Source organism: Myotis davidii, unplaced genomic scaffold (genome assembly GCF_000327345.1).
Source record: "Myotis davidii unplaced genomic scaffold, ASM32734v1 scaffold698, whole genome shotgun sequence".
NCBI lineage: Eukaryota > Metazoa > Chordata > Mammalia > Chiroptera > Vespertilionidae > Myotis > Myotis davidii.
In genome coordinates this window covers 1,965,731-1,973,270 of record NW_006290032.1, presented here as the reverse complement: position 1 = coordinate 1,973,270, position 7,540 = coordinate 1,965,731, and the positions used below count along the sequence as shown (strand labels likewise).

At 55.7% G+C, this 7,540-nt stretch overlaps 1 long non-coding RNA gene across 1 annotated transcript in view; it reads left to right on the top strand.

The window, feature by feature from the left end:
• Positions 1–1,120, top strand: part of LOC107182945 — a 1,313-nt gene extending 193 nt beyond the window's left edge. The window contains exon 2 of the long non-coding RNA XR_001513702.1: positions 260–1,120. This is a non-coding gene — a long non-coding RNA (uncharacterized LOC107182945). The remainder of the gene's footprint in view (positions 1–259) is intronic.
• Positions 1,121–7,540: the final 6,420 nt, after the last annotated feature.

Sequence of the window (7,540 nt, the reverse complement as noted above, 5' to 3'; positions counted from 1 at the left end):
CCGTTTCCGGGAAGTCGGGTCCCTTTGGCGGACAAAGCGCTCCCCGGCTCCCCCTGCCCCCGTCAGGAGTGAGCGCAGAGGCCCGGCCCTGACCTGGGCCGCCGGCGAGCGGAGCTTTATCTACAGTCTCCAGCCGGGCCGTCTGAACTGCCCGAGACCACGGGACCGGGGCTTGAGCGGGAATGCCTCTTCCCCTGTCGGGACTCCGGGGTCTGACGTCATGGTGTCCCCGGCGCCCTTTCCTCTCTCCGGCCGGCAGATGGCGCCCCTCCCTGCGGCTCCACGCGTCTTCCCTCCACCTGTGCTCCCTGCACCCCGGCTCCCCGCACCCGAGCTCCCTGCACCCGAGCTCCCTGCTCTGTAAAGACCGCAGCCCTATGGCATTGGGTCCATCCCAATGACCTCCTTCAACCTTAACCCCTAACGCCCTCCTCTCCGAATTAGTCATGACCTGAGACTCTGGGTCAGGGCAACAAATGGATTTGGGGGTCGGGAGGAAAAGGCAGCCATGGCACTATCAGCACACTAAGCCATACACACGACCGGAGGTGTTTTCATGGGCGTATCCCCTGGGTGAAGGAGCTGAAACACGACCACGAGAGAGCGAGACAGAGTCCCCGTATTCCGTGTGCCCTTTTCTCCACCCTGCGGGGCCTCCATCCGTTTTCTTCCTTTTCAACAGGTGAGATAGACTTGACACGGGGCGTTCTATTAGTTTTAGGTGTAGACATAGTGATGGATATTTTGTATGTTGTGAGATGATCACACCAAATCTGGTTCAACTCAGCCCCACACATAGTTGTAATATTCTTCTTTTAAGAGGACTTTTAAAACCTACTCTCGGCAGCTTTGAAATACGCAGAATGCAGTAGCATTAACTGTAGCCGCCATGCGCACATCCCAGCCCTGGACCGACTGGTTTTTAACTGGACACGTGACCGGGGAACTCGTCTTTGGCCATCCCTTTGCGCCTCTCCTGTCATTAATAACTAGTTAATTGTAACGGTCTCGGACGTTTGTACCTTTTGACTCCCGCACCCCCGCCCGCCACCCCTGATCTGTCTCCCTCTGTGAGCTTGCTTTTCAACTTTTCTGTAAATGTAAAACTTTGAAAATAAAGTAATAAAAAAGCATTCATAACTTTGCAGTCTATTCTAGTTTCACTTTGAGCAATGCCTTAGGGACCGTTCCTGTCTACGGTGAGTGTGAAATCTGTGGCTTAGCTAGCAATAAATTTGTGGGGTTTGGGAACAAAGCCAATGGATTTTCCCACTGTGAAGCCCCGTCTTTGAGACTTGGGAGACTCAGGAGAGAGCATGTGGTATAATACACAGGAGAATAATTGACTGTAAATAAAGGTTGGCTCAAGGATTTTACATGTAGCACGCAAGGCGAGCTGTAGACCTGGTATAGGGGGACCGGCAGGGTTTCAGCTCTGCGTTTGACACGGGGCTGGAGCGGCGCAGTGCAGGATGCTTGCCCTTCAGCCACCCTGCTCCGCCCCACCCTGGCCTTCCGTGTTTTTGGATAGAGACGCTGGTGATGATCAGAGGGACAGAATTAACTGCGCGTCTCTCAGGAGGAAACAGGGAGTGGCCGGAGGGCTTTTTCTCACGCGTGCCTTGTGTTTTAAAAAATGGCTGGTCCATGAGTGATTAATGCGTTCCTGCGATACACTGGCCCTGTTCTGGGAGCGAGGGCGAGAGGTGCACAGAACAGCCACATGGTCTGTGCCGGGGCCCGTCTTTCAGTGGCGGGAGTAGATGGAACCAGGACTGGGATCCCGCGAGCGGAGGATGTCTGCGATAGGTCGCCTGTGCGTGACCTGATTCCTCAGGTGCCTGGCACCTGCTCTCCTCTCTCCCTGGGCCCCGGGCCGCACCTGACAGCAGAGGAGACACCAGGAGGAGCTGGTCCCGGTCAGACCAGAGGCCCTGAAGTGGGCGGGGAGAGGCCGCGGCCGAAGCAGGCGCAGACCTGGCCGGGGCCCCACACCGGCCGGCGGGCAGGCACAGAAGGGACAGGCGCCTGGCCTGCTGGTGCGCCTCACACCCTCTCAGCGCCCCCCACCCCAACCCCCGCTGGCTTCCCTCACCCGTCTCATGCAGAACGCCTCTGGCCCACGCTAACCTGCCCCTGTCCAGGGAAGGGGATGGGAACGGAGGCCCAGCCCAGGAAGTTGTCAGCTACAGGGCGCAGCCATCCAGGCCACAGAGGAAAAGAGCGAGGAGGGGGGACGGGAAGTATTGGGGGGTCGGGGTTGAGATTTTAGCGTTCGGGACACGAGGAGCTGCCATTAGGTCTCATTTTTCAGAAGGTGAGGGAGAAACGAGGGTACCTGGAGGGAGAACATTCTGAGCAGCCGGTACCCCTAGGGGCCCGCACCTGCTGCTCCCAAGGCTCTCAGTGGTCCCGCCCCCGTCCCCTCCCTTCCCCCTTCCCTCCCCGGCCCGAATGATGAGCCGTCACCCTGCGGGCCATTGCAAAGGACTCTGACTTGTGTCTGCGGCCATTCCTCGCCTCCCTCCTTGAATTGCTCTGATGAAACCAGTTGCTCTATTGGGGAGGCCTCTCCCGACATCCGGGAGGAGCCGAGGCCGCCAGACCAGCAGCCCACGAGGAACTGAATCCCGGCAGCACCCAGGAAGTGAGCTTGGGCGTGGGGCTGAAAGGACCAGGGTCCCCCGTTGGCGGCAGCCGGGGAGACCTGCACCCGAGAGGCTGCTCAGCCGCGCCGGCTCTGGGACCCGCGGAGAGCGCGAGGAGTATTGTTAAAGCCGGTGAATTCGGTGACTTGTTACCCCGCATCCGTAACTCCTACACTGGGCACGTTCAAGGAGCGCATGCGGCCGGGGTGGCTGGAGTGCAGTGAGCAGGCAGGAAGTGACGCGAGAAAGGAACCGGCTACGAGGCCTTCGGTCCTTGTGTGGTTTTTAGGGTCTTTAGGGTTTTAGGAGTGAGCGTGGCAGCCGCTGGGGAGTTTGAGTAGAGGAGTGACAAGGTGGGACCTGAGGTTCCATGTCCCACAGCTCTGTGGGGAGGAGCCCCAGAGCAGGGGTGGGCTGGGGTTAGAGCAGGAACGCAGGTAAGAGCCCTGGCTGGTGTGGCTCAGTGGGTAGAGTGTTGGACTGGGAACTGAAGGGTCCCACGTTCGATTCCAGTCAAGGGCACATACATGGGTTGTGGGCTCGGTCCCCAGCGGGGGGCGTGCAGGAGGCAGCCGATCCATGATTCTCTCTCATCATTGATGTTTCTCTCTCTCTCTCTCCCTCTCTCCCCCTTCCTCTCTGAAATCAATAAAAAAAATTTTTTTTTTTAAAAGAACACAGATAAGAGAATGGGTGGGCTCACCGGTACCGGGGAGGAAACTCATGATCCGTGCTGGCTGTGTTTTGGGTGGAGCTGCCGTATTTGCTGGTGCAGGGGCTGTGGGACATGAGGACAGGGGTGCCATATGGGAAGGTGGCCGCAAGGCCGCTGCTCATGGGCTGGCGGAGCCGCAGCTGGGCCCAGGCACGGAGCACAGGGCCGTTCACTGAGCTGGACACGCGGCTGAGACAGCAGAGCACGTAGGATCGTTGAGCGGGGAGTCCAGTCTGTGAGCCTGGCCGCGAGGGAGGGCTCTGGGCTGGAGAAACAAACATGGAGCTGTCGACTGCACGGCACTCAAAGCCATGACTTGGCGCGCTCGTACCGCGGGGACCCTGTAGACAGAACTTGGGACCAAAGACTGAGCCCTCGGGCGTGTCGACATTGACCTTCGAGGAAATCCAGAAGGAAACTGCACAGGAGGTTAAGTGCGGTCAGGAGGAAAGCAGGGGAGTGTGTCCTGAAAGCCAGGAGGACGTGTTTCAAACCCGAGGGAGTGACCGCTGTGCGTGGTGCCAGTGAGGAGGGTGGAGAGGTGACGTGGGGTTCAGCAAGGCAGGGCTTGTGGCATGTTAAGAGCCGTTTCAGAGAGAATGGGGGAGGGGAGAACTGGAGATGGGTGTGGGATCAAGAATGGGTTGTTTCTGAGCAGAGAGCATGAGGCACATCTGTGCCTGATGGAAAGACCCAGTGGAGTGGGTGCGGGGAGACCGGCTGGGCTGGGGAGGTGGTCTTGGGCGCACAGTGGGAGTGGCCTGGGACCCGTGAGCAGTTCACCTGCGAAGCAGCAGTCGAGGGCCCAGATGCTGGCAGGGGAGGCTGTGTTCTGGGACCTTTTTCGTCTTCTCATCCATTAATCTGCCCCCTCTCCCCCGAGCAATAGAAAGCAAGTTCATGGACAAAGTGAGGGCGGGAGGGAGTGCTGGATGCCGAGCAGAGAGGCGGGGGTGGCGTTAGGAGAGCGTGTGAGTGCATTGAAGGGCAGTAGGGTCCCTAGGCCACACCAGGGCCTGCGTGGGGTCTTGTAATGAACTTGAATTCATTTCCGTTTGAAAAGGAGCAGGACTGTGCCTTGTCTGCACACCCAGCCCAGCTGCACCGGAGCAGGGGTGCAGGCGGCGAAGAGGTGGAATGAACGAAGGCTGGGGTTTGCCAGGAGAGTGAGCAGAGTGAGCTGGGAAAGGGCTGTGGACAGGGACGAGGTCCGTGGAGCGGCCATGGACTCTAACCCAGTGAGGAGGGTGGTAACTCTTGAGAGGAGCAGGGGACGTGGAAATGTAAGATCCGTGGATTCAAGGTCACGGAGGGTCAGAGGAAACGTGGAGCTGGGGCTCTACAGTCCGTGCCTCCATTAAACACCCGTAACGGAGACGTTCATTGAGCAGTTTAGCCAGAGTCATGCTGAGCCTTGTGTGGTTTAGCATAGACATGGAGCTGCCCAGGTGTCCTGTGGTCCCCTGGTGGTCAGTGCACGTCATAGCGACTGGTTATTCTACCATGGCTTCTCCGTGTCACCTGGACGGGGTTGGCCGGCTTCTCCGTGTCACGTGGAGGCGGTTGGCCGGCTTCTCCGTGTCTCCTGGACGGGGGTGGCTGGCTTCTCCGTGTCACCTGGACCGGGTTGGCCGGCTTCTCCGTGTCACGTGGAGGCGGTTGGCCGGCTTCTCCGTGTCTCCTGGACGGGGGTGGCTGGCTTCTCCGTGTCACCTGGACCGGGTTGGCCGGCTTCTCCGTGTCACGTGGAGGCGGTTGGCCGGCTTCTCCGTGTCTCCTGGACGGGGGTGGCTGGCTTCTCCGTGTCACCTGGACCGGGTTGGCCGGCTTCTCCGTGTCACGTGGAGGCGGTTGGCCGGCTTCTCCGTGTCTCCTGGACGGGGGTGGCTGGCTTCTCCGTGTCACCTGGACCGGGTTGGCCGGCTTCTCCGTGTCACGTGGAGGCGGTTGGCCGGCTTCTCCGTGTCTCCTGGACGGGGGTGGCTGGCTTCTCCGTGTCACCTGGACCGGGTTGGCCGGCTTCTCCGTGTCACGTGGAGGGGGTGGGCCGGCTTCTCCATGTCGCCTGGACGGGGTTGGCCGGCTTCTCTGTGTCACCTGGAGGGGGTTGGCCTGGCTTCTGCATGTCACCTGGACGGGGTTGGCCGGCTGCGTCGTGTCTCCTGGACGGGGTTGGCTGGCTTCTCCGTGTCACCTGGAGGGGGTTGGCCTGGCTTCTGCATGTCACCTGGAGGGGGTTGGCCGGCTTCTCCGTGTCACGTGGAGGGGGTTGGCCGGCTTCTCCATGTCACCTGGACGGGGTTGGCCGGCTTCTCCGTGTCACCTGGACGGGGTTGGGTTGGCCCGGCTTCTCCGTTCACCTGGAGGGGATTGGCTGGCTTCTCTGTGTCACCTAGAGGGGGTTGGCCCGGCTTCTCCGTGTCACCTGGACGGGGTTGGCCCGGCTTGGCTGTAAAATGCGCTTGGTGGTGGGAGATGGCCTTTCAATTCATTAGACATCATGCTGAGTGAAATAAGCCAAACTGAGAAAGACACATGTCACATGGTCTCACTTATCTGTGGAATCTAATGAACAAAATGAACTGACCAACCAAATAAGACCTGAAGCAGAGGCATGGACCAGACTGACAAACCTTGGTGTGGGGCTGGGGGCTAGAAGAGATAAACCAAAGAGCTTGCATACCAACTAGAGGCCCGATGCAAGAAATTCCTGCAAGGTGGTTGGCTCTCACAGCCACAGCTTCATCCGGAAGGACATCGGGAAGGTCATTCAGCTGTCTGGTCTAATTAGCATATTACACTTTTGTTATTATAGATATGCATAACTCATGGACACAGGCAATAGTGTGGTGAAGACCTGGGGGTGTTGGTTAGGGGCTGGGAGAAGGGGAGTGAAGGGAGCAGAAATGAGAGACATCTGTAATACTATCAATAATAAGATATATATATATATATATATTAAAATATATTTAACATCTCAAAAGCTTGACTTTTTTTAGTTTTTACATTTTATTGATTTTTTACAGAGAGGAAGGGAGAGAGATAGAGAGTTAGAAACATCGATGAGAGAGAAACATCGATCAGCCGCCTCCTGCACATCTCCCACTGGGGATGTGCCCGCAACCCAGGTACATGCCCTTGACTGGAATCGAACCCGGGACCCTTCAGTCCGCAGGCCAACGCTCTATCCACTGAGCCAAACCGGTCTTGGCGAAAAATGATGGGTGGTCATAATAATCTGGCCCCTCAGTGTATATATAAATGTTTTATGATTTACTCTAATGCTCAGATCCAAAATTCCTCTGACCCACCATCTATAAGGATTATAAATATCTATATATTTTTTAATTTTTTAAATGGATCGGGTGCCTCCTGCATGCCCTGCACTGGGGATAGAGCCAGCAACCCGGCATGTAACCTGACTGGGAATTGAACCACGATCTCCTGGTTCATAGGTTGATGCTCAACCACTGAGCCACACTGGCTGGGCAAAAGCTTGACTTCCTATTTCTTCTCAGAGGATTTGTGATCCTGAACCTTTGGTTTAATCTATTTACTACAGAGGCCGCCTCCTGCATGCCCTGCACTGGGGATAGAGCCAGCAACCCGGCATGTAACCTGACTGGGAATTGAACCACGATCTCCTGGTTCATAGGTTGATGCTCAACCACTGAGCCACACTGGCTGGGCAAAAGCTTGACTTCCTATTTCTTCTCAGAGGATTTGTGATCCTGAACCTTTGGTTTAATCTATTTACTACAGAGGCCTTTTTGTTTGTTTGTTTTGGTTTGCACACCTTTATGTAAAAGATTGTTTATTTAATACTTAATATAGCAATATATTACATTAGAACAGCATGTCTTATTACTGCTTTAGAGTATTTACAAACTGATATTTGTAAAATGTTTAATGCTTTTATGCTAGACATTAAAATAATTTGAAAATTTAATGATCACTTGCTAAAATTCTCTTTCCTTGTGTTTCTTTGTTTTCCTCTATAATATACACTGAGTGGCCAGATTACTATGACCACCCCATCAGTACTTCATTGACACTTCCAAAAATACTGAATATTGAAAATTTCCTAAGCAAATACTCTCAAGATTTTATTATTATTATTATTTGCATAACTAATTCACTTCATTGTACTGATGGGTGGTCATAATACTGGCCCCTC